The sequence below is a fragment of the Cryptomeria japonica genome, chromosome 11 (assembly GCF_030272615.1).
Source record: "Cryptomeria japonica chromosome 11, Sugi_1.0, whole genome shotgun sequence".
Taxonomy (NCBI): domain Eukaryota; kingdom Viridiplantae; phylum Streptophyta; class Pinopsida; order Cupressales; family Cupressaceae; genus Cryptomeria; species Cryptomeria japonica.
The window spans coordinates 80,001,083-80,027,290 of NC_081415.1; the positions used below are offsets into that span (position 1 = coordinate 80,001,083).

At 34.0% G+C, this 26,208-nt stretch overlaps 1 pseudogene; it reads right to left on the minus strand.

Annotated features, from left to right (window-relative positions):
- Positions 1-25,950, minus strand: part of LOC131079320 (pectinesterase-like) — a 31,295-nt pseudogene extending 5,345 nt beyond the window's left edge.
- Between the last annotated feature and the right edge of the window lie 258 nt (positions 25,951-26,208).

Genomic DNA, 26,208 nt, shown 5'->3' on the forward strand with positions numbered 1-26,208 from the left:
GAAATTTTGACTTGAGGGTGTACACATATGTAGATTGGGCATGAAATGTTGATGACCAAAAAACCACAACCGATGGAGCATTTTTTCTTGGAGGAAGATTTATTTCATGGAGTAGTAAGAAGTAGAGTTGCACTTCACAGTCTACTGCTAAAGCTGAGTATGTTGCAGGTCACATGAATTGTACATAGGCTATATGGATGAGGCACATTTTGGAAGGTTTTAAGATGAAGATTTCAGAACCTATAAAGATTTAATGTGATAATACAAGTGCCATAAATATTTCCAAGAACCCTGTTTTGCACGCACAAACCAAGTATATTGAATTGAAGTATCATTTCTTGAGGGAAAAAGTACAGTGTAAAGATGTGATCTTAGAGCATGTTTCTACCAAGGAACAACTTATAGACATTTTTACTAAACCTCTGCCTAATACTACTTTTGAGTATCTTAGAAGTCAGTTAGGGGTTGTCCCTCTTCATGAAGTCAATTATGTATGATGTAGATTATATTAGTCCTAGAGCTACTTGCAGAATTTTATAGAAGGATTGGTGTAGAAGTGGATTTATTCCATAGGGGGAGCATCAAGTTGCAGAATGTTGATGATGCATAGTGACATTTGACATTACATGTTTTACTTTCAATTTGGCATTGCTGTTAAAGGGGGGGAAGAATTATGTGATTATGGGAAGGAGAACCAATGACAAGCTGAAGACATGGAGAGCATGTTGAATACTTGGTAATGTAAACCAGATTTCCTATTCACAATAACGTAGCAATCAATGGTATTAAAATTTGTATTTCCATCAATGCCAAAGGGGGAGATTATTAGCATTTGCATGAAGATTTCATTAATGATATTTTATGTTGTCACTGATGTCAATTAAACCAGTAATGATATTGTTGTAATATTGTTACTGTAACTGGTAGGAAGAATTTGTGAAGTGAACTGGTAACTGATGTAAACCTTGTCTATTGTTGTAACCAGTAAACCCTACCTATTATTTTGTATAAACCCTAACTGATTAAGTTTGGTGAATTGGTTATATTGGTTTATGATATGATGATGAGCGGTAATGATTATGACACGTATGATTATTGTATGAAGACAATTCCAAGAGATTTTGGCAAGTTGTTGTAATGGTTTTTGTCTAGGGAATGAGAAAATGTATTGCATCTAATGCAAAGCGCATGATGAGTTACTATGTTCGATGAAGCGGTGATCAAGGAGTGATCAAGGTTTTCTTGATTGATATGCATAGATTGCTATGTAATCCAATCATCATACTTGAACCGATTTGTTTGTAATCTCTATGAGAATTAGGTTTTTGTTGTGTTACCGACCTGATTGATTTGTATTTAAGGTCGATGAAATTGTTTAGTTTAATGAGTTGGCAAAGAGATAGACACTTTTCAGTTGAGTTTGTGGTTGCCAAACCGGTTGATGTATCTACAGTTTGAGTAAAGGTAGATAGGAGCATGAAATGGATCTGATCAAGCAATTGTAGTTCTATTCAAATACATCAACAAACTCTTATTTTTTTCTAACAATTACAGCAGAATTGAAATCCCCTAACTAGGTAAGCTCTAACAAGCTTGGTGTTATTCAAATCCTCTAACAAGGTGATCCATTAGATTGGATTTTCAAATCCTCTACCGAGGTTACTTCTTACAGGGTATTGCTTCTAACAAGGCATTTGTAGTCAATCCCTTAATTGGATGATTCCTAACAAGATCAGTTCTTCATAGGACTTTATGTAAAGCTTTAACAGGCTAGGCTCCTAAGAGGGTGAACTTTAGAAGAGTTTAGATAGTTATCTTGTGAGTCTCATCTCACCATGGTTTTTACCTATTTTGGATTCCACCTCAAAAATATTTTTGTCAAGCGGTGAAATTTTTTGTGGTTATGTTTTCATGGTTGATTTACTTAACTACTTAACTATTTTGATAAGTCAAGATAACTGGAAGTATTGAGATATGAAGAAGTTGTTTACTGTTAATTTGCTGTAATAGTCAACCGGTTTATTCTATGAGTTTTAATCTTGACATAGGTATTACATTGTTTATCTTAAGTTTACATTGAGAGATTGATTTTTGAGATTGGTGAAGTTTGTATCAGTTTTTCTATCTACTGATTCACTGCCCCTCAGTTGTTGACTGGATACTTATTCTTTAATCATACCATCAGTGTATTCTTATCTTCCTTCTCCTCTCCTTCAAGATGTTATCTTTATCAAAGATCGCTTCTATTCTCAAAGGTCGATGTATTTGAATAATGATCTCTTCCTCCTTTATCATAATTTAAAAGGTACTTCTTTTCTAAACCCTAATTCTGCATTTTTTCACTTAATATTTCATCGAATGTTAAAGAGCTCCAATCCTCATACTCTTGGTTGTGTTAGAATTGGGTTCAGTTCTCTTTCTTACCAAATGTTCCATGAAGTGCTTCAATCTTGTATCAAGCTTAGTTGTGAGCATTTTTCATCACCTCTTTTCACAATTCGCTATGGTAAACATGATACCCTAGTTCACCTCACTAATTAGCAAGCCAAAGTAGGGGGGGCATATAGTTACCCACAAATTTCATCACTTCCCTAGTAAGAATTTAGGTTATTTTATCTAACAATGTGGTTTTGTAGTGTGTGGTTCTTAACAATGTACTATAGATACTGCTGGGGGCTTCATTCGAGACATTATGGATATATTATTATTCATTAAATGTTTACTTTTCTATACTTTAGCTTTCATATGCATGTAGTTTCATATGAGCACTAAATTGGGGGCTAAATGTACCATCATAATTTGTACACCCTTAATTGGGTGGTATAGTTCCACGCTTAGGTTAGCACCCGCCTTAGTGTGTTTGCATCTTGCATTTAAAATTCTCTTTAAGCATTTAATAAATTAATTTAATTAAATCTAAAGTCTTATTTTTTCACTCTACACATCATAAAATTGGACCCTTTACAATAAGTGTGCCCCATTTTATTTTATTCTTTCAATTAATTAATTCATCAAATACCCTAATCGTGTCCTATTTCAACCTCAAAGGATCGATTTCTCATATCTAGACATATCAAATTTCCACGTACTCTTGTAATTAGCTCTAGAATCATAATATATTGCTTCCTCGAAAATTTTATGAAAAATTAGTCAAACCATGTGTTCGGACTACATAGCTAGGTATCGAGTCCCAACTTTTTCTCCTCGAATTTCAAGAGCATGTTTTGGCAGTAATTTAATGTTTAAATCCCAATATTTATAAAAAAATATTGATTCTAGGTCAGCCTAAAGTTGAAATCAAAGTTAGGGTTTCTTATATAAAGCCTTTCCCTTCCTCATTTGAAGGATCCGATTCGCTAGCAACTAAAGGATCCTCTTATGAAGTGAAAGTGTAGGTTATGTGGAGTCTACAATCAACAAATCAAGCATTCATTAAGAATTTATCAAATCTACATCAATCATATTCAACATCAATTAGGAGCTTTGAAGACATTAAAGAATAATAGGAGATCACCGACTGTTGATTGGCTTGTACCTCTCCCTTAAGGTTTGGTATGGTTTCATGTTATTTTCATGTCTTTGTATGAGCTTCATAATAATAATTTTCAGATTTATAATCATGCTTTAGATCCATTATTGTATTTGTGATTTTAAGAATTTACATTTACATTTACACTCATTTAGGGTTTACTCTCCAAAGCGCAGGGTAGAACTCTAAATATACTTTCTTGTTCATTTAGAATCTTTCATACACACAAGATTATTACACACACATTTTTAATACATTATTGGCTATTGGTGGAGGCGCAAACCACCAAAATAAGGGGTTTGACTAAGGTAAAACCCTATATAGCTGCCTACACATGATTTTTAAAATTTCAAGTGCATGTACAGGAATTTGACGAATGCATGACTTTCAGAACTGATAGATCACACAAGTGCTGCAAGCTTAAGGATAAAGCTAGGTCTCAGTTTTCTGAGACCAAGGTGTGGTGCCCTGGTCTAGGACTAGGGTGTGGCACCCTGGTCCTCCACATTTTCAGTTTCTGTTGGTAGTCCAACAGATTAGACTTTTAGGACTTGATGTCCAAAACCACAACAAGCTGCAATATCAGGGACCAAGGTGCCCAGTGCCCTAGTCCTACCCAGATAGCTCCAAATTTTAGTCACAAATGCACATTTGGATTTCTCTCCCTTCTCTATACTCAATCTCTTAGTTTCGGTTCAGTCGGACTCTACATTTTTGGTTTATGTTTGATTCATTGTTCATATCCTAGCTTAATTGGTTATTGCATCATATTTTGCACATCTCCTCTTCATTTGTAGAAAAGGAATAGAAACCCTAAAGATATTCCTTGACCCTCTCTCTCTCTCACATGAGAAGTGGTCAAAGTGAATCGTATCCTTAGGATATTTTGTATTCCAATGTGTGGAGGAAAGTGGGGCTAGGTCCTAAACTACCTGATCCCATTTTTGGACATCACAAAAATAAACTAAAATAGGGGGTATACTTTTGACATAAAAGCATAAAAGGAACTAACATATTCTCTTCACCAAGACACATACGCAAATACAAATTTTCTTAATAAAAAGAGGCAAAGTATAAATTATTTAATCATATTTAACATGAATGCTCAAACAATGGTTCCTAGATACAACGTTAACTCAAAGATTAACCATTATATTGAGATAAAGGATTAACAACTTGAAACCAACACCAACTTCTGATAATATAAAATAACTCATGAGAAAGAAATTCCACCACAAAGAGCGTAACTTTCTTCCATTCAAAAATCAAAGTTTTAAAAATACATGATTTGATAAGCCCAAATGTGCAAAGAAACTCTAGGGTCAGTGCAAGAAGATTTGTGCACTTTTTGGCCAAAAAGTGGAAGTGTTTTCCCTGATTTTTCAGGGTTTGTCTCATTTGAGCTTAAATTTTGAAACACTTGGAGATTGAAACTTGAAAAAAGTCAGTAAAATAAAAGATATCCCTCAGAGTCTATTTTCCAAATATGTAATTTATTTTAATACCCACATAATAAAAAATAACTTTTGGAATGGAGTTCTAAAAACTATGTTTTAAAAATGTCTGTTTCAGGACCATACCATGCATGTGTACGACCCACACTTTTTGACACAATTAAAGTTATTTTCTCAAACTGTTTGGGGAAATGGTTTTTAACACACTAAAGATTGATGAGCATATTTTTTGTATTTTTTTTTTCGATTATTTTTTTAATTAATTTTTTAATGACCGTAATTATCTTTTTAAAAATTTGACGTGTACAACCCACATAATTTGACGTAAACTTAACATTTTTTATTTTTATTTTTTTTAAATAGAAAATAATTTTGTGTAGATTGATGACATATAATTTTTTTGTTCAAAATTCATTAAAATAAATTTTTTTATTAAATTAACAAAATTAGTTAATATTTCAAATTTATGTACCCATTTTAGTATAATTAAATGAAAAATAGTTAAAGTAATCAATTTAAAAAAAAAAAAATTACATATTTAGAATCTAGACGGTATAATCTAAAATGCATTTTAATTTCGTGTAAAAATTCTCTAATTAGAGGCACATAAACTATTTCAGAAGTTCATATTTGTGTTTTCATTCATGGAGATTTGAATTTGCAAAGCCATGTCTTAGGTGTGACCATCCCAGGCCTATCCCAAATCTAATCCCAAGGCAAGTGGCGGGTTGTGAAATCAACTTCCACAAAATGGGCCCCCATTCCTAAAATTACCATTTTTTTCCAAAATGACAAAATGTGCCTAAAAAAAATGGGTAAAATCGGATTTAAAAATGGGGGCCCATTTTCTAAAAATGGGACCCCGTTTCCTTTTTAAGCGCAAACGGGGGCCTATTTAGTTTCACCTCGGGCCGCCGTTACTTTTTTACTCGAGGGCCCGAAGACAAAATGGGCTCCTGCTTCTAAGAGCGTGTTTTCTAACGCGTGGACTTCTGCCAATTTGTGACCCATTACCTTGCACTTACCCTCTAACCCAAAAAATAACTTCAATAGAATTACAGAATGATCAATCAAATCTTAATCGTGTCTCATTCATGCCTCATAGGGAAAGGGGAACCAAAATTCACGATCCCTTTCTATAGAATAGTCCATCTCCTTATATATAAATTGATTACATAGTCTCGTAGAAATTCAAGAAAATGTCTTTTCCTAACAGAGATGATACAATTAGAGAGTAATAGTATGGGGCATTTCTAGGAGTAACACTAGAGTGTCTAGTTTGAGTAGCTAGGGGCAACTGTATGCCTTGTTGTTGTTGCATGGTCACATGTTGTCACGATTGCTGCTATCGAGTGATTGGTGATAATGCTTGTTGTTGAGTGGAGGTCTTCTATATGATTTTTCCTTCCACTTCTATAATGCCTTCAAGACATCTAGCATCTCATTTTCCTTTGGGATAATCATATTTTGTGTTCTAAATGTGCAAAATGACTTATTTCTGTTGATCTCCCCTTCCTTAGACACAAATACTTTATGGTTATTGACACACCATATTAATGATGCATCAATTCTATACAATTCATCATGTTTGTCCTCCCCAAACAAGCTAGGATTTGTAAGGGCATTAACATTCTTCTAAAATTCTACCTTCAACTCATTCATTGATGCTATGCCTGAGTCATTTAAGTTTTAGATCACAATCAATATCCTTGAACTTGGTGATTACCTATGCAATCATCTTGTTGGCTTCTTTCAAAAGCTTACTTTGTTCTACAATGTTTCTTTATAGGAATTCACATTTCCAATCTAAACTCTAGATCCACATGTTGAAATGCGAGTATTTAGACACCTTGATTCCTCTATTAGTTTTCACTTCCAATCCCATATCAATGATCTCCTGCAACATTTTCCTCTCTTCTTTGTATATGATCTCCTCCATCTTGGAAACTAGAATCTCTAAAGAAACATATTTTCTTTCTAAGACAAGTTCATTGAATAAATGGCTCAAGTTATCTATGAACAATAGCCCTGTCATCTTTAACTTCTTTATCCATTCTTGAGCCACTTTATCAAAATGACTATCAATTTGTAGTTTATTTATCAACTCTTTATTTGCGTCAACAAAAACATTTAGAATAGTTCAATAGCTTACATCCTGAGGTGAAGATAGATTGAGTAGTGACCTCAAGAAATCAAATAATGTGCACCAACTAAAGCCTTTAAACTTTCTTTATCCATTTTCTCCTTTTCTACTCTTTCCATTACCTTTTTTGCAGACACTTGAAAATTATGAATTTATCCATCCCAAGTTGAAGGCCCCATGTCAATCCTAGTGAGATTGAAATCCACAACCATTGCTTTATTGAGTTCAATTTACATTATTGGTTGCAATATTTGCATGAATAAGTGGTCTGAACTCTCATCTTCTACAATCTTGGAAGCAACCTTAAGCTTCTTTAATTTTGGAGGAGGAGGTGACTACAAGATTTGGGACACCATATCTTCGGTAGGCTATCTTACTGCTTTCATTTTCCTCTCATTTGACAAAGAGGTCTCTAGCCATGAGGGTGAAAACAATGTCTTCATTGTAATTTATAAAACATCAAGATTGAGTAACAAAGTCCTCATAATAGGAGAAGTCCTATCAATATTATGGGTTGAGAAAGGGAATGGATACTTAGGTGTGCTACTAACATGTTTACTTTTCTTCGAATCACCCACAAGCTTGTTCCCTCTATCATCTGGTGCTTGCACTTGATCATTCCCATCATTACCCTATTCTTTCACCTCCTTATCTTTATAAGCTTCCTTATCTCCTATGTTAGGTGTTGAGCCTTCTCCACATGTCTTCTTGGGCTCTTTACTCGTCTCCAAATCATCACCTCCACTTCCTCCTTGGTTACCTGATGATAAGGCTAAAGTGGTCTGAACTATATCAGCAATAGTAGGGTTTGGGTTTGTTGAACTAGTCTACACAACAAACTTCTTAGAAGTAGTAGGAAACTTAACATTAGTCCCTTTATTCTTGTCCATTTGTTTCATATTTCTCCATATCACTCCTGCTATTCTTTTCTCACCATCAGACTTCTCAGTTTGGTTCCAGTCAATCTCTTCTAGGGACCATGATTGAATTTGAGTATACATATGATCAACAAGGTTTGATCCATCCTCAACCATACATGTAATCTCCAATTGAACCTTATATTCTTTCACTCGTTGGATTATCATCCTAGACCAATCCCTCTTTCTAATCTCAAATTTATCAGAGCATTTTGCGCAACATTCCTCTAACTGAGGTACATGATCATAGGATGGGCCGAAATATAGATTGTTCTTCACAAAGCTCTTAGAATCAAAGTGCATCCTTATAACATCATAAGTTTGTTAAAAAAACTTTTCAAAAGCTTTAATGATGTTAAAAGCATTAAACTAAGATTTACAACTATAAAATCCTAATTTGATTGGAAACTAAATGTCAATTTTCCTCCTTTCACAACATATTTTGTTAACTTCACTAATTTGTGTACAAAGTTCTATCATAAATAATTTGTCACTTGCATACCTCTGCAATTTCAATTGGAAGCCATCAAATCCTCCAACTTTTATGTAGGTGAATATAGGAAATTGGATGAAGTAGCTTCCATATACCTTTATCAACTCAACTACTTCTGAATAAATTCTCATCTGAGGATGCCCTTGCATCTCCCTAACCGACCTCATGGTAAATACATCATTGACTCTCTGATAGTTGGCATAGATATTTTGCAATTGAATGCTTCGATAGAAATCATATATCTAAATATTCTCATCAAATTCCTCTATTGACTCCAATCCAAGCCAATCTCTAGTAGAAGCAAGGGCATAAACTAAATAAGAGGTCATACAAAAAAACCTGTTCAGCTTGAAGAAGGTGATTTTGATGTGCAAGCGATAACTGATAATGTTGGAAGAATAAAAAAATAAAGTGCCTAACATATCACTTGAATGAATAAAAACATCCACTCATCTAGATTAGTAGCCTCCTCATCTGCTCTCAACATATGTAATGAGGTGATGATGTCTGCAATCTCACCCTTGAGGAATGATTTATGTATGTTCTTGGGTAATTTTGTCTATCCCCACTTAGGATTGTGAAACCATTTCTTTGCAATTTGTTCTTGTATACCTTTTTCCTAGTATTAAATTCACATTGGGAGAGGGTGAAATCCCACCTCACATATTCCACTCTATTCAGGGGTTAGAAGAAATTCTAAATCATTGCCCTACTAAGAGTCACCTGCACCAAATTATTTTCTATCTTCATCTCTCTAGTGTTGGGATTGTAACATCGTAAATTATCATCGGGCCAATTTACACTTCATGTTTGTGCCCCTACTTTAGCGTGTCTCCTCCTCATCTCTTATCCAGGTTTATTTAGTGCCTTCATTTCTAATGCCATGTACACCTACCAACTAATTTCCTAGAGGGATGTCCTTCTCCCTGGCACTAAATTATGGTCCCTGATTGAGGAGGCCTAGAGCACCCAGTGCCTCGGTCCCCCTTAGTTAGGCCCTATTTTGAAATATTAAATGGGCTCCATCTCTCCGATGGGAAATTAAATTGGTGGATCAACATGACCATTGTAGGTCGACCTAATTAGTAAATTGACCTAGAATCCCCTATTTAAAGACATCAATCAATTCATTTCAATCCTAAGACTCCAAGCAAACAAGCATTCTTGCATCCATGAAAAAATCACCATCAAGCATTTTCAGAGATCTTGAAAGCTACATATTCTTCATTCAACCATTATGGAGAAAAATTGCATCATTTATATGCAAGCACGTGTGTGTGATTAGGGTTTTGTCATGTTTATGCCATTTCATACAACATATATGATTAAATTCAAGAAGCAAAGCATCATTATCAACAATTGTAGATTTGAGGAATACCTTTTCATTATTTATTTCAGTATTTACAATATTTCATTCAAGGTTAATTCCTAAATCAAGGTTTAACTTAGGAAAACCCCTATTCCCAACAATTTCCCCCTTCTTTCTATGTGTAGGAAAAAGATGAGAAGATGAGATTCTCAGAGTCGACCTTATTCATAGAGACAAACATGTTCCCTTTAGACAGTGAAAAGTGTGGAGGACTAGAGCGACAAGAATTCTAGTCCCAACAAATTAGGAGCTCCCCTTGGGAACAAATCCAAACACTCACATATTACTTAGATTTAGGTTTGTGGCTCAATCCGATGACTATAGCTCATTGTTTATGTGTTTTTACTTGAATTTGAACATATCTGCCCTAATTTTAGCAATTTTCACAATTCAACTCAAAAGAGGGTATCAATCTTTAATCTAGTGAATCCAATAGAAATTCTCAACCCTGTCCTTGTTGATTTGTGGCTAGATCTATTGGGTTCACCCCTCTTTAATGTAGTGGTGCCTAAGAAAAAATTGAAAGGTTTTACTTAATCATTATAGGGATCATACCTATTTTTGCATTCCATCATTAAATCCAGGCACTATACAAAAATAGGGAAAGTGACGGCTTGCAATAATCCACTTTCTATGAGCTTTTGGGTAATAGGATGATGATTTGGTTTTTCAATCCTTCTCGGGAAATTGTCTAAGTTTATATGCCCCAATTTGATATCACCAACCTCTAGCCAAGCACAATCCAACCCATTCAAATAAGTATAACCAGCATATTTAAACTTCATTTTCCAAATGTGCTTAGCTCATACAGTTCTCTTCAAATCAACACAATTACACAACTATAAAACCCCAAAACAAATCCTATAGACCTTTGAGAAATATAAATTCATCTAGAATAGAAGTAATTGAAGATTTGAACTCACCTTGATGATGATAGTGCCACACTAGTGAAGAAAACTCATGACCTAGCTTTGTCCTCCTCTTTTCGCCTTTGAATTCACACAATTACAAGTAATGACACTTTAATGAAAAAGGTCTTGAAATCCGTCCTCAACAATCAATACTGCAACTACCTCGACCCTAATGATTAATGCTTTTTACTCTCGCCAATATTACCATTGAATACTTCTTTGAAATAATTCAAATCTCCTTGTTAGGCTTCATTGTTGCTTCCAGAATAAGCTCTTTCTAGCGATTCCTTTATTTAAACTTTAAAGTAAATTTCAATTACTTCTATCAGCCTCCTTCGTTAATTCTGGAACTAACTTTTCTTTCCACCCTTTACTTTTTCTCTCTTTACTTGGCCTTGAGCTTTATCAGTGGAAGTTCAACTTGCACTGTCGAAGTCTGACAATGCTTCTAGAACTCCTCCTTGCGAATGCCTTCTTCCTTTAGTCTTCTTTTCACTTGACGCTTTAGTTCAATGCATCATAGCCCACCTTCTCTTTTTAAACTAACTTTCACTTGACACTTCTCTTCCTTCGTCACTTTTCCTTCATAAGGAAAAGTTCCAATTCTATTGTTGAACTATGACACTCAGACTGGAACAAAGAAAATAAAACAAAAGATAGTTCCATTTGTTCCATCGGACACCGACGCTGGTTTAGAAACTACTTGACAAGGCCAACAAAGGATAAAATGATGAATACAAATACTTGATTTAGATCCAAATGGGATGTTAGGGTGTGACATGTGAAGTTGAAATTGGCCCTAGACTGACCAAACAATGAATTTTCAAAGAAACTAAGGAACAGACTAGTTCCACTCAGCTTGTCAGAGCTTGACAACACTTCTAGAATTGAGTCCAACTCCCACAAGCCTGAAAAGGAATTTAGAACAATTTCACTCAACTTGAAAAATACAAGGCAAGGCTAAAATTGAAACATGAATGAAATTTAGGCAAGAATGACCATATAACTATTTTTAGAGATGTTTAAAATATGGTTTAACTAAATGAATTGAGTATTCATAGAGATAATATTAAGGAAAACAGATATTGTTATTGATGCTAATAAATTTAAAGGATAGTTATTATAATTATCTATTAGGGGTTTAAAAAGTCTTATATTTGATATCTTTTATGAACATGCATGTCTAAGACATCATATTTCATGTTTTTTTGCTTAAAATATTTTGATTAATGAATTTATCAAATAAACTACTTTAATTTTTTTGTGTCATTAAAAATTTGTCACAAGTAATTAAAACAATTAAAAATTAAAGCGCAAAACTAATAAACCATCTCATATAAATAATTTGACATAATCTATCTTGTAATTATTAGTTCATACAAAATTCAAAATAGTAAGTGCAAAATTCAATTTTTCAAAAAAAAGTACATGTTTTTTTTATGTATTTAATTCATTGAATGAAATGTCAACAATATTTTTTATTTTTTTAAAGTATATTTTAGACTTCTACGAAGCATTGCAAGATGATTAGAAAATGCTAAGTGGATTTAAATAAGAAAGGACATACTGTAGTTTATAAATATGCAATCTTCCCAGTCATGACTCTTTCCGTTGAATTCTTTCTCGTCGCCTCAAAACTCATTTCATTGTTTTTCGTAATGTTCACTTCTATCCACATCATGCATGCCAATATCCACAAAGGAAAATAAATAAATTCCAACAAATATGTTTTTTACTTAATTTTGAAATGTTGTTGTCATAAAAAGATATGGGGATAGGAATTTAATTTTTATTTTTAAATTATCACTTACAATTATAATTTTCTAATAAATATAATGTATGATTTGATTTCTTATTATTTTATTATATAATTTATTAAATGATTTCTTATTTACTGACCTTAGCTTTATTTCTTTGTCTAGATTTCTTTCTTGTAAATAATCCAAGTTAATTTTATATAGTCAAAATTAGGAAATAATAATAAAACAATTTTACTTTATTATTTGTTAATATATATTTGTTCGTCTTCAACTCATTTTATGCAAATATCTACAATGTCACAATATATTTCAAATTATTTTATTACTATTAATAATTTCTAGATTTTTATATGTATGTAAATGAGTTTGCTACCAAAAAACATCATAACAAATTATTTTATGTTTTCTAGTATAAACTAAGCACACTATGGGTAGGAACTTGATGCATTGTGTCTCTTGTTTTAAACCTAAATCTTTTAGAAAAATTCTCAAAGTTGCTACACTAATAAAGCATTTGGTATTTTAATTGCCATCATCACAATGTGAAGGTGATGCAAGTGTAAATAAAATGAATCTCGTAACTAGCTTCATCATATGAAATAGTTTAATAATAATAGTTGTACTTCAATGTATAACTATTCATAATTCAATGATATACAAAGGAATCAAATAACTAATAAACAAGACCATGGGAGAGGAGAGGCAAGGGGAGTGGCGAGCAGGAAATTCGAATTTCAAATCTAGGAATGGCAGATTTCTTGGGGATGGCAATCTTTCTGTGGGTGGAACTGCTAATCAGGCTGGTTCTAGGCATCTTAGGGTATTGAAGGGGACAAGGAGATAGTCAAATCGATGGAAGACAAATATTCCAAAAATGGGGACCCACATGATAGAGGTAAGGAAAAGAAATGGTCTTCACTTTTTGGAGTGAGGCCGCTGGTGAATCTGGGCTTTCGGAAGTTAAAAATATATCCGATCCTGCGACAGGGGTTGTTGCTATTTTTGTTCCGGATAAGCTGGTGGATCTCACTGTGTGTGGATTAGCTATGACCTTAGTTGGAAGGTTTGCTAGTTTTAGGCCTAACATTGATGTTTTTAGGAATTTTATAAGGAGGAAATGGGTTCTCAAAGGTCAAGTGGATGTGGTGGCTTTACCTAGGGGTTTTTTTACCTTTGCTTTTAATTCTGAAGAAGACATGAATAAATCTCTATGTGAAGGACCATGGATGTTGGACAAGTAAACCTTGGCTTTATAGAAAGGGGTTCCAAACCTCTCTCTTGACAAGTCCTTTTTTGTGTCGGTGCTTGTGTAGACGGGTATCCCGGGCCTCCCACTAGATTTCTAGAATGAGGAAGTCTTCAAGGGGATAGCTAGTTCATTTGGAGAACTTCTCTCGATCGATCCGATGATTGCTGCAAAATCAAGGTTGGTTTTTTCCCATATCTAATTAATGTTAATCAAATGACAGATATGCCTCAATATATTGAGATTATATCTAAATTGGGGAAATGGACCCAAGCGATTGAATATGAATCTCTCCCATTTGCTTGTTTTAATTGTAAAAAGTCAGGTCATTGGGCAAAATATTGCCCGCTTAAGAAGAGGAAGAGTGATAAGAGTGATAGTAGTTTGAAGAAGAAATGGAAAATGAAAGGTAAGAGAGAAGACCCACCAATAGAGGGTGTTCTTGATAAGGAAGTGATTGAGTTGGAAAATGAGGATAAGAAGAATATGAATAGTAATAATGAAAAATCTGTTTGTGCCTACTCTAATAATCAAATAGAAAGTATCAAAGAGGAAGAGCAAAGGATAGAGGCAAATGCTCAAAAATATTATTTAGAGGACCAAAAGGGAGGGCCTGTTAGTTAGGATAAAGTTGAGGAAAGTTCCAATGATGATTCATCTGCTTCATCTAATACAAAGGCAAACGGAGGAGACTTCAATGAAGCGTGGGATTATAACATTTCAGATTTTGAGCCTCTTTTGTTATTAACCAATGGAAGCCCTAAGCCGTCTAAATGCAAAACCCCATCTAATAGTTTACAAATGGTGGATCTGGAGGGAAATCTTAGGATTCTCAGTACTAAAGAAGGGAAATCGAATAAGGGAGGACCCAATGGAGGTATCTCAACTAGAAGAAAGAATAAGAAAACAGCAGATGATGGAAGCCACAACAAAAAGAAGGGGAGACCTTCTCTAGAAAATCAAACAAAACAAGAAAGTTAGAAGAACTGTGTTGATGGAACACAGAGCTCCATCGAGTCAGCCTTATCCCCAGTTAAAGTATGAAGATAATTTCTTGGAATATAAGAGGGTTGAATGCCCCTCATAAGTAGGATGTGTTACGTAGTATTATAAGAGATCATAAACCAGATGTTGTTCTTGTTTAGGAAACTAAGATGTGTAAGGATAAAGTGGAAAGGATTAGAATATAAAAATAATGGAGTTATAGGAACTAGTTCGTAGGGTGCCTCTGGAGGAACGACGATTTTTTGGAGCCAAAATACTATTATAGGTAAGGAAATCATTTTAGAAATCAATAGGACCTCAGTTTTGCTCGAGCATATTAAGGATAAATTTGTTTGGGTTATCACTAATGTCTATGTGCCTAACACTAAAGCTGGGAGATCTAAATATTGGAGGAGCCTTGCTGAAGACAGATTAAATTTTGTTGATAAAAGACGGATAATAATGGGAGATTTCAGTACATTGCTTAAAGAGGATGAGAAGATGAGAGGCCTTCCCTTGCAGCTAGATGGGAAACAAGATCTGATGGACTTTATTAATGATCAAGCTCTTATGGATGTAGATCTCCAAGGGATTAATTATACTTGGACCAATCATAGAACTTTAGTTGATCTTATTCAAGTAAGATTAGATAGATCCTTGATTTCTCTTGAGTGGTTATCTAAGTATAGTTGTTCTTGGGCATCTATAATTAAGATTAGATCTGATCATTTCCCTATTTCTTTCACCACCAATTCTTTTTTTGCTAAGAGAAATTTCTCTTTTAGATTTAAAAAAGTGCAGTTATCCCACCTGTCTCTGGAAGCTTGTGTTGCTGATTGGTGGAGTTTTGAGGTTGAGAGAATGACTTTATTTAGAATAGCCAAAAAGCTCAACATTATAAAGGCCAAAGTCAAAATTTGGAACAAAGATATTTGGTGATATCTTCAAAAGTAAAGCTCAAATTAAGACTGAAATTAAAGAAGTCCAAGATAAAATCTAATAGGAAGGGCTTTTAGAGGATTTGAGATCTGTTGAAAATGGTTTGTTGTCTAAATACCACACAATTATTTCTAATGAAGAGACTTTTTGGAGACAAAGATCAAGAGCCTTGTATCTGAAGGAAGGTGATAAAAATACCTAGTTTTTTCACTTAACTGCTCTAAAGCACAGGGCGGTTAACAATATTTCTAGGTTATCCTGTAATAGGGGGATTTTATCAGATCAAAATGACATAAGAAAGAAAGATCTGGAATTTTTTAGCAATCTCCTAGGAGAAGTGGATGATCTTGACTTCAGTAATCAAAACCTTCTTTTGCAGGCTATCCCTTCCACCTTGAATGAGGACGACAACAAAAATATCTCTCGTATACCTTCCATTTAGGAAATAAAAAAGGCGGTGTTTTCTTTTCAGGGAGATAAGTCTCCTAGTCTGGATGGATTTCCAATGTTCTTCTTCCAATCCTTTTGGCACATTGTGGAGATTGATATCTGTAATGGAGTTAAGGAATTCTTTGGTTCTAGAAGGCTTTTAAAAGAACTGAATGCGACCTTCATTGTTCTAATTCTGAAGATTTCAGGAGTTGACTCTCTTAATAAATTTAGACCTATTAGTCTTTGTAATTTTGTTTACAAGATTTTGTCTAAGGTTCTTACTACTAGAATGCTGGATATTCTTCCCAAAATTATTTCAGCTCAACAAAATGGTTTCGTCCCTGGTAGACAGATTCTGGATTCCATTATTTCAGTTCATGAAAATATTCACTCTGTATTGGTTGTTAAAAATCAAGGTTTTTTTCTTAAGCTAGATATGTCTAAAGCCTATGATAGAGTGAATTGGCAATTTCTTTTTAGAATTATGAAAGCTTTTGGGTTTGGGGAAAAATTTATTCCGATCTGCTCTCAATTGATGGAAACTTCCTCCTCTATTGTTATTATTAATGGATCTCCTTCCAATTTCTTCAAAAACACTAGAGGTCTAAGACATAGGGATCCCATTTCCCCTATCTTGTTTACTATTTTAGCTGAAAGTTTGGGTAGATTTGTAATTAAAAATGTGGAAGAAGGTAATCTCAAAGGCCTGAAACCTTCATCTTCCAATGTAATTTGTACTCATGAATAGTTTGTTAATGATTCGATTACTTTGGGGGAAGCAACTATTAGGGAAGCAAGAAATATGAAGAATGTTATGGATATTTATGAATCTGCTTCTGGCCAAAAAATTAATTGGGAAAATAGCTCTTTGTTCTTCATCAATACCCCTATTCAAAGACAATTAACGATTGAAAGAATTCTTGGATGTAAAATTGTTGAGTTTCCCTCTACTTACTTGGGGCTTCCCCTTTGTATTAAGCCTTCAAAGAATTTCTGGATGAAGCTAGTTGACAGATTCAACTCTAAATTGGCTGGTTGGAAAGGAGCTATCCTTAGTCAAGCAGGCAAGGCTATGTTGCTTAAAGCTACTCTCCAAAATTTGCCTATTTATGCTCTTAGTTTGTTTTAAATCCCTAGAAATTTTGCGGAGGCAATTGAAAGAATCCAAATAAAGTTTCTTTGGTTAGGAGTGGAAGACAAGAATAGAATTCCCCTTATAGCTTGGAACAAAATTTTTTCTCCTAAGGCTTCTGGGGGGTTGGGTTTTAGGAATATTAGTTCTATGAATAATGCCTTATTAGCAAAACAAATCTGGAGAATGAAAGGAGAGGAAAGAGAATGGAATTTAATATGGAAAAAGAAATATCTTTATATGTAACCTTTTGAGGAAGAATTTCTAGATAACTCTTTTACTGTTGAAGGTTTTGTAATTTGGAATGTAGTTCAATCGGCTAAAAGTTGGGCTTCTGCTGGAAGAATGTAGAAATTGGGGAATGGAAGAAATATCATATTTTGGGAAGACAGATGGCTTCTAGATAAGCCTCTAGAGGATATTCCAATCCTTAAATATTGGAAAGATTGGTTCAAAAACAAGAATGGGGGTTTGGTTAGAGACTATTAGAGAAATGGGAAATTGACTGAGTTCAGCCAACAATGTCCAAGATTAATGTTTCTTGAGATTTTGCTTTCTTCTAAATTTTTGAGGGACAATAAAGAGGATAGTTTGATTTGGAGGGAGACCTCAGATGGGAATTACTCTATGTCTTCGGTTGTGGCTATCCACAACAAAGTTCTAGAAGAGATTCCTATTTGGGCTAAAGTGTGGAATAAGAAGTTAATTCCTAAATTTAATACCTTTTTTTGGATTTTTATCCAAAATATGGTGCTGACTCTTGAAAATATCCAAAAGCATGGATTGGTTTTTCCTAATAGGTGTTCTCTTTGTTGTAGGGAAGAGGAGTCTTCTTGTCATATTCTCCACCAATGTACTTTCAGCCAGGAAATTTGGAAAATTATTTTTAGTAGGGGAAAGTTGAGCTAGGTTTTCTTGAACTCTCTAGGGGAGTCCTCATAGTAATGGTACTGTCCTAATTCCAACCCTAAGAATGTTGATCTATGGAAACTTACTTTCCCTAATGTTATCTGGAACATCTGAAAGGAGCGCAACAATAGGATTTTTAGGGATAAAAGTGCTAACCCTGAAGTTGTGGTGGATAAAATCTATAGAGGTATATTTGAATGTTTAAATGGAATTGATCATGGTCTAGAAACTAAATAAGACTTTAATGAAAGATGGAACCTTTCTATTACCAAATCAAGTAAGGAGAAGGGTAGGGATGGTCTGGTGTGGTGCTTTCCATATCAAGGATGGATAAAGGCCAACTTTGATGGTGTGTCAAAGGGGAATCCGGATAAAGCTGGTTATGGGGGCATTGTCAGGAATTTTGCTGGAAGTTGCCTTGTGGCAATCGTTGGCCCCCTGGGTAGTCAAACTAGTCATTATGCAGAAGCATCTGCAACTTTGAATACTTTTATTATTGCTAAGAATCTAAATTATGATAACTTATGGCTGGATGGAGACTCACTAAATATTATCAAGTGCCTGAAGGGGGAAACAAAGCCATCATGGTCTATAGAAAACATAATTTTTAAAGCTGGAGAAATTGTTGCTAGCTTTAAAGTTATTATAATTGAGCATGCCTTTAGAGAAAAAAATTTGGTTGCGGATGGCCTGGTGAACCTAGGCATTAATTCCGAAGCTCAAAGCATTTGGCACGGGGAAGATAATATTAATTTTAAAATTAAAGATCTTCTAAGAAAGGATAGATTTACGGGGAAAGAGGGACCGCACAATCAATTATAATAGTTGTAATGAGTAATCTATACATTTATAGAAAGGTTATGATTACTTGGCAAAGTGGCAAAATCCTAATCAATGATATTAATCCTCCGCACACTTTATGGGTTAACATTTTTAAAATTTCAAGAGACAACGGGAAGGAAGCCCTGAAATTGCAGAAGAACATAGTTGGTATTTTGAACTTGAATATGGAAGGGGATCTAAGGAGGGGGGAACCATATAATATCTCCACATGGAAGGAAATACCAAAGGTATGGACGAAGTTGAAAAAAGGATTCATGACAAATTTCATGGAGAAGCTAGTCGATTATGATAAAGGTAGGGTTAATCTTGATGTCTCTAAAATTACTGAAAACTGGAGTAACAGGTCTTTAAAAATCTGTGTGAGGTTTAAATTGGATGCGGGCCTCATAGCGACTATAACTGGTATGCCCCACTCAGGTCTCAATTTGTTTAGAGATCTGAAAGTTTCAAATAACCCGGTAAGCTTTTTCCGCATATGGAGAAGGAGAGGGCACAGATTGTTAAAGCAATGGGGGGTTATTATGATGCTTCCAACATTAAGAAAATTTGGAGCTATGTGTTGAATGCTATCATGGAATACATTACAGTGGAGGGGCATTTTACTAAGGCCCACACATACCATTTTGTGTTGTTAAATCATTTCAGGCATGAGAAAAGGGTTTCCCTACCCTACTACCTCTTCAGGTCTCTGCTGAGCTCTCTTAAAAAGCACAACAAGAATCCTTCAAACTTGGTGCTTAATTGTGGCCTCATTTTGCTCATATATGAGCACTGCAAAATCCTTGCTATTCAAGAAAATAAGAGATTGTCTGCGTCTCTAGGGAAAGGCAAGAAAAAGGTGGAGGAAGGCGGATCTAGCAAGGAAGAGTTGACTCAGAGCAAAAAGAGCAAAAAGTGCTACTGGGATGAAAAGTCCAAGAGGACAAGAATAATTTAGAGGATACCAGAAAAGATGGTTGTGAGATGGAAATAGATGAGTCTAGAGGTGAGGAAAGATGGAAAGAAGAGGACGTGGGGGAAGAGGAAGGGGAAGCTTAGGATGTGTCCGACCAAGATAGTCCTACTCACACTGCTAGCTTAGGCAATGACAATAGCCAGCCAATGGTGTTGAAGGATGATAAGGTTAATGAGGAAAAAGAAATGGATATTGAGAAGGAGAAGAATAAGGAACTCGAGCAGGAAACGGTCAAGGATAATCTGAGCAAGGATAAGGAGTGTACTGGAGAAGGGTTATTTCTGGATAATCTCAAAAACCTATCTGAGGCTAGATTGGGTTTTGACATGTGGGCTTATGAATTTATAAAGAATTTGGAAAAAAATGGGGAGCAGTTGGAAGAGAAAAGGAAGGAAGATGAAAGGTACCAGAAGCAATGAAAGCAGGACATGGAGGAAAAAGATAAGAAGATGGAAGCTCAGATTGATAATCTGGAGGAAGGAAAAACTACAATGAAAAACCTGTTGGGAATGATTCTGGATATCTTGACTGCTGTCACTAAGAACCTAGAGGAAATCTCTAAGGTCCTTGAAAGCTCCATCTCTCCCAAACCGGTCATGGACCTTGACATTGATGAAGATGTAATCAAGACTGGGATTGTGGAAAGCACTCCTGGTGGAGCGACAAAGAGAACTAGGGCGAACTTGAAAAAAGTTGTTGTGGCTTCTTCTAAGGAAATCCCTAAACTTAGGGATAATATTAAAGAACTGTATGGAATTAGCGGAAACTTGGCTAATGCCCTGAAAAACATAAAATAGTTCATTTCTGTGCTTTGTCTGTTTTGGCTGGTCGTTGCTGGTATTGTGGGGCTTTTTTACTGGTTTTTGCTAGTTGCTATGTTGGTTTTTCTGATGTATGTTCCTTCTGGTTTCTTAATGCTCTTTTTTCTTAAGGATCTTTTGTAAAGAGTTTTGAGGCCCCTTCAAAACCTTCTTTTACCGTAATAAAAAAACTATTCATAATTCAAATATACAAAACGTTGTCTACACAATAATTATAATATTTTATAATTATAGTTATAACAAGTGTGACGTAGTGGCTAATACATTTATTTGATATTATCAGTAACTTGTTTTGTAATAGAAAAATTTAATGTAGATGAGAGTAGAGTAATATGCATTGTACAATCACTTATTTTGTTAATTTAACTTATTTCTAATTTAAGTTTCAATTTTTTGAACTTATTTATTCTCTTAATAAGATTCGTTGTATAATTGTTTTAGAAATATAAATTTGAAAAGTAATGTACAAGTATATAATATCTACTAAACTTTAAGGATGAATGCCACTTGAGAGTGAGTACACTTGGTCTTTTTTGACTCTATAAAGATATAAAAATTCATAAGTTGTATCTTTATACCCTCTTAATGAGGATGTAAAAGTTCCCAACTTGTATCTTTTGATCCACTTAATTAGGATATGAAGATTTAAACTTTTATCTTTTGACCCATTCAATAAAGATGTTAAAATTAATCAAATATACTTTCTAAATTCAATTGTATGACAAAGTCTATCTAATGTTCTACATATCCATTTGATCAAAATTATTAACAACTACAACAAAAACTAATATGAATTTTTATTTAAAAAAAGTCAAGTCTAACTATTAATTTCTTTTACAGAAAGTAATTAAAAACAAAAAATTTCTGCAAGTGCACTATAGATTTCATCTTTGGTAACGCAGCAGTGGTATTCCAAAACTGCACTCTTTTTGCACGAACACCGTTGAGCGGGCAGCAGAATATATTTACAGCTCAAGGTAGAACAGACCCAAATCAAAATACGGGAATTTCCATTCACAAGTGTAACGTTATAGCTGCACCTGAATTGGTTCCTGTTATCAGCTCTTTCCCCACCTACTTGGGAAGGCCATGGAAATTGTACTCGCGGACTGTTTACATGAAATCTTATTTAGATGGATTGATTCAGCCAGCTGCGTGGTTAGAATGGTCCGGTGACTTTGCCTTGAGCACGCTGTATTATGGAGAATATAAAAACGAAGGTCCAGGGTCAAATACTTCACACAGAGTTACATGGCCTGGTTATCATCTGATGAAGATAAGTGATGCTCAGAATTTCACCGTACGTTCATTCATCTCTGGTGATATATGGTTACCAGGAACATCCATACCCCATGGAATCTCGCTTTCAAAACATGAACAAGTCATTTCACTCTTTAGATATGAAGCATTGCAGTTTTTTTCCTCCGAAAACATCAATAATTGTAATTTTTTTGTCCCAAATCTTCAAGCATTGTAATTTTTTCTTCTTTCCCAAACATTCATATCAATTTAAAAAATTAAAATTCAAGAAGATGATTCTTTGAAATTGAATAGAGTCCGCTGAAAGCACGTAAAGAGCCGTCTTTTCTGTGTCAATATAGTAATGCACGAGGTGAATGATCAAACATCGTAATTTAATTATAGATTATGACGTAAATTTCTAATTGAGAAACTGTCTATTATATTTTGGTGGAAATGCTTTTAGTAAAATTATCATTATGATAAATGTATTTTCATTTTTTTAACTCAAATTCTATACAAATTTCTCTCTATATATATATATCTGTTTCTTATATCTTTAAATCTTCCATTTCAATTTTCGTTTCTCATTTCTGATAACGTAGTGGAGGATTTATCACATTTCTCTATCCTAAATAGCATCCACATTGAGATGACAATAAATGTGTCCCCACTAATACAAATTTATGCTAAAATTAAAAATTATTTCTATAAAGTTATTGATATTTATGTCTTTAATAATGTTGCTAAAATAATCTTTCATTTGCTATTAGATCACTAGTTTAGTTCTTTTTAGCACTTAGGTTCTATATGGATAGTTTAATATGGTGAATATGACTTGTAATAAATATTTTAATATATTTATAAGATGGGTAACTAGTGAACACGAGGCATGGCACTTATGTGCAAATAAGTTGAACATTTTTTATTCAAATATGACATTCCAATAAATTGAACATTTTATTGTTCCAATATGAGATTCCAATAAATTGAGCATTTTATCTCAATACAGGATTCCACCATACTTATTTCCTGAGAGTAATATCTAATAGACTGTACAAATGATTTGGTTATACTATGTTTTTAGATTACTTTTTTTCTCCTAAATTATTGGAGCTCTTGCTTGATGTTATTATTTTTATTTGTTTACCCATATGATTGTGTATTGAATGGTAGTATTTATTAAACACATCTTTGCTAACTGACCAACCCATACTATCTTACATATACTTCACAATGAGTTACAAGGACATGTGACCATCATGTGACAAAGATAAATGGTACATGGTTACCAATAAAATCCATTCCCTATGGATACTTTCTTTCAAACATTAATTTATAACTCTTTTTCAATGATCAAGTATCATAATTATTTTTCCTCTTATACTTTCAAGAATTGCAAATTTTAACTTTCTCAAATTTTTGAACATTTAAATTTTTTTATTAGAAAATAAATTTACAAAAAGAAATTATTAAAAAAAATTATTTTCCTTGTTTTCAATATAGTTAATTAAAAGCATGTAGAGGACCATTTCATTTATAGAAAAGGAGTATAGTGATGTATGATGAAAATGGTCAAAATGTCAAAGGAATTGTAGTGTACATAATAGAGGTGTGCAACAACTTTCAAAATACTTAGATAATTAATTATTAAAAATACTTAATTCAAGTATTACTATACAATATAAATACCATAGTATCAAATTTAGAGGATTGCTCACTTCATTCTCTTTGACATTTTTTCAATACAAAGTTAAATAATATTATCAAAGAATGGTAATGGTCAAGATAATGAAGCTTGTATAGGTAAACCTAGGAAGAAGCTATTTTCTCTCAAATTGTTATTTGATTCCTCCAAAGAATGCATTGAATGCTTGGGTAATAGAGATGACCACAAAAGAAGGAATGACTCATCAATAAGAGATTGTAATGCAACAACTAATCAAGGTAGAAATTGTCCTCCTTCAAACTCTATTAAACCTAAGAGGGTATTTGCTTGAGGTTAAATAAAAGAAATACAATTAAGCAATGGATATTTATAATTATATATGGTTTATGATCTATATGACTTATAATTAAATAGGTGAAATAATAAACTATGCATGCAACTAAAGATGAAATTGAATTCTCTCACTTAGTATAACTCTTCTTAGCTTACTTTATATGTACAAGTTTCTCTCATAAGTCATTAAATGTATTATCATCTATATGCTCAAAAATTATAAGCTATAGAACTAAGTCATAATAAAAGCCACATGAACTAAACTAAACATATTCTAATAAAGAACAAGAGATGAATTTTAATTTTAAGATTGATTCCATGGAGCATTTAAAATAGACTATTGTCTATGCAGCACTCATGATGCACTTTCGACCTTGTTAATTTATTAATTGAAAATTAGAATAGAATAATTTTTTTATTTGTAATCAATTAATAAACGTGGTGAAAAATGTATCATAGATACTGCATAGACATTGCCTCCAAATTAGTACACCTTAGAAAATGAATAAATCAAATCAAAATTTACATAATAAAAGAAAAAATATATGAGGCTACAATAAGAATTTGGATGTACACTCATAAATTTAACATAAATAAACAATATTATATATTAAAAATATGTATACATTGTATAAAATAATCGAATTCAAATTATTTATAAATAACTTGAAGTTAGTTTTATAAAACTCTAAACTAAGACATTATATAAAACAATCAAATTAAAATTATTTATAAATAACTTGAAATTAATTTTATAAAACTCCAAAGTAAGTAATTTGCAAATTGCCATCTTGGTTGCTTCAAATTTGTAAGCAGTTGAAATAGCCAAAAGAATAAGGATTTCATAACAAATTCACCATTTTCTCTTCATGGAGGTTTTATTTCCTCTTATTTAGTAGCCGAGGGGAGAACAAATAAATTTGATGATGCAATAATCCAAGAGTGAAGTTGATTTTTTTAACATTCTAAAACAGGCCTCCATTATAAGGTATGGAAGTTGGTGGTAACCATGAATCACCAGAGATGAGGTGAGTTACCGTGAAATTTTGAGCATCAGTCGTGTTCATCACATGATAACCAGGCCAAGTAACTCGTTGTGAAGTATTTGACCCTGGACCTTGATTTCCGTATTAATGGCGTCAGTAATTGTGGTGTAATTACAGCCGCCATTTTGCGCCACCGTCACCACGTTTCCTGTCAAATTGACGCCCGCTGCGGTCTGGAGAAGCAATCTTCTGTCCTCTCCAGACAACCACGACGGAAAGCCGTCATCGAGATCAACTTGAGGGGCGTCAGACTGTGGACTGAAGTTTTTGAAGATTTCATGGCTCTGATGAAAAGCTTCTCTACAATAGCAAGGGAATTACTCACTGACCGCGATGCGTTTGCCACATGATCTGTGAAAGACAGCAAATGGAGATCGATGTTTGCTTCGTTGAGGCCGTCGAGGCAGGTGATCTGGTTCGTCAGGGCTGCACTCTGATAGCTCTGAATATCCACTGCATCTTTCCATTGTAACGAAGATTTTATCAAGACTGATAGACCCTCTGTCAGGTAATCGATGGAAAGATCGTACAATTGGAGGCAGTCGTCGACAGCTTGACTCTGCTTAGAGTTCATGGACGATCTGCGGGAAATGAAGCCTCTAACCGCTTGGGCTTTAGATATACTCATGGTAAGGGCAATATGAGTCATGTCTTTTGGGCCTCCTAGTAATGACCCCGGATTTTCAGAAAGGCTTGACTCGCATGATTTGCGATCAGGAGCCAACTCGCAGGCAGATTGGATGCCGTTTTGTGGAGTGGCGCCTTCACTTTGAGAAAAGCAAACAAGTATCACCACAAACAAAAAGAGCAGCAAGTTAGAAGCCATTTATTTTATCAAATGACAAAGAACAATGGAATGGAATGCAGTGCAGTGATTGGCATACATTGTGCGCTCGGGTATTTAAAAACCTCTGCAACCTCAATGTCAAAGGAATCCCGACCTAACCTTAATATTTTAATATTTGAGCATCAAAATATATTCCATTCTTATTTAACTAAATCTTCAAAATGCATCATGTTCTGATCTGTCCAATGTAAATTGGAGCTGCTTCTATTAACTCTACTGATCTGTCAAATGGAAAGC